Source organism: Equus quagga, unplaced genomic scaffold (assembly GCF_021613505.1).
Source record: "Equus quagga isolate Etosha38 unplaced genomic scaffold, UCLA_HA_Equagga_1.0 HiC_scaffold_8654_RagTag, whole genome shotgun sequence".
In the NCBI taxonomy this organism is placed as follows: domain Eukaryota; kingdom Metazoa; phylum Chordata; class Mammalia; order Perissodactyla; family Equidae; genus Equus; species Equus quagga.
In genome coordinates this window covers 35,410-37,771 of record NW_025794830.1, presented here as the reverse complement: position 1 = coordinate 37,771, position 2,362 = coordinate 35,410, and positions in this window count along the sequence as shown.

Here is a 2,362-nt window from a genome sequence, read left to right as displayed (position 1 = left end):
AATCAAATTACGTATCTTGGCTTTTATCGCTCCTGTAGGTCAAAAACAATTCTCTCCACACCTTAATACAGCTGCTTTTCTTATAGTTTGGGGTAAATGGACTATAATAACTAAGATTTAATAATATAGAGAGTCCGGGGGAAATAATACCACACTTCAGATTTACAGAGCTTCTTGTGAAAAATACTTCGTGGTTATCATTTCACACATCATCCCAGCATCCTCAGGAATTAGACTGATCTAAGTATTACGAATACATTTTTAAAGAGTTAAGTGATATCTGAAGAATGAATAATTTGAATCCTCCAGCTGTTGCATAATAGAGTTAAAAATGGAAATAAAGCCTCTATCCTTTTCTGGATCTGGGCTCCTTAATCCCTTTAGCCATGAGTTGGAGCCATGAGATGGAAGACTCAGTTAAGACAGAATAAAAAGGTTAAAAGTGAATTTAAGAAGAGGAGAGGAAAAGACCTTGTAAAGGGAGACACCAATAAATGTTTCCAGCGCTGCTGTGGCACAAGTATTCTAATCTCGGACTCTATTACACCATTAGCTAGAGAGAATGGTGGCAGTTGGAGGCAGTTGAGAGAATTAGATGAGATTAGAATTAGAGATTTTTTAAGTCCCTGCTAATTGTAACCTCTGAGATACATCTTACTTTCCATATAACAAGGTAAGGTTAAAAGTAGCTATTGTTACTGAAGGTTGATAATTGTTACCTTCTCAACTCTTCATCTTGTTAATGTTTAAGATAGGACAAATTGGGTTTAATGCAATACATGAACTTGTGCTTTGGGAGAATGGCAGGAAATTAAAAGTAATCTAGTGAAAGTGGAAAAAAGGAAGAAATAATTTGATCAAGGAATTAACTGATGGATAGACAGTTCACTCATTCACCCACTGGATTAAGTACTTATGGATCTCCTACTGTGTGCCAGGCACAGTACTGGGAATTGGGAACACAACTGTGAGCTTAGAGTCTAGGGAGGGAGACAGACATGTTTCAAATTTGAACATAAACTGTGAGTAGTGCTAAGAAATAAGTACAATTTTTTGAGAGCCTTGATACCTTTAAAATAGCCTTGGTGGCAATCAGAGATGAACACTTCAATAGGCAGATCTGTTTGGAAAGGCTGCACAGGGGGAACCGTGACTGAGAGATATATCTCTAGACTCCAAATAGAGACTAGAATAAATCTAGGGCAAAGAGATTTATACCAGAGGTACAAGGCAGGATCCCAGCGGAATGATGAGAACCTGCCATCATAAAACTCTTCTTCCTCAAAAGAATAGGAATTTTCATGCGGATAATGAAAGATTTGGGTTTTATTTTTCTTTAGATCCTGTCTGAAAAGCTGGCCTAGACTGAGTTGCCACGCATTCCTTAGAAGTGGAGAAAAAGATGAATATGCTGGGGAGACATTTGATTGCTTGAGACTTCAGCCATAGTTTTGCTTTCACAAAATGTACATTCTTAAGGTAGACTGTAGAACATGGCTTTTTAGGAAGATAAATATTAAACACTTAAAACTGACAAGATTTTTGAACCAGTCCTTTAGTTTAAGGAAAAATTCAATCTGCATCATAAGTGCTCCATTATCTCTATAGGCTCCAGATATCTTAAATAGATAAGAGAAGAAATGCCTGGGCTGGCCCGGTGGCATAATGGTTAGATTCATGTGTTCTGCTTTTGCAGCCAGGGGTTCAGCAGCTCAGATCCCGGGCACGGACCTATGCACAGCCTATCAAGCCATGCTGTGGCAGGTGTCCCACATATAAAGTAGAGGAAGATGGGCACAGATGTTAGCTCAGGGCTAATCTTCTCAAAAAAGAAAAAAAAACAAGAAGAAACGTGTTGTTATTATCTTTTGAAACTAAGCTCATATTTTTTTTTAAATAGCATTTATCTTCAGCATTATTAAATGTGTTTATTACATTTGATGCGATTGAGTCCCTATTGCCTGTAGACAAAGGAAGTTCAGGAACAGATAGGTGTTTTCTGTTTGTGTGAGACTGTGGTCGCCATTTGGATCTTTGCTATAATCCCGTATGTAGAAGATTTAGTAACTATGACTTTGACAATTCAGAGAAATAAAAACCAAAAGTCAAGCAAAGAGAAACATTGGTTATTGCTAATAGAAGACCAATTGCAAACTCATAGCCCGTGTTACACACTATTATACTTTTGTGAACTTCGTTATTCAAGGCACTGGTGATAACAGAGGTGTTTGTTCTTCCTCTTAAACTTTGACTTGATTGGTACTAAGCCCTTTTGCCTATTCGTGCTAGGCAGCTGAGCCACTGCCATTACAGAACTAGGACTGGTCCTGCGTTTATGATGGTGCAATGTTGGGTTGCCTGC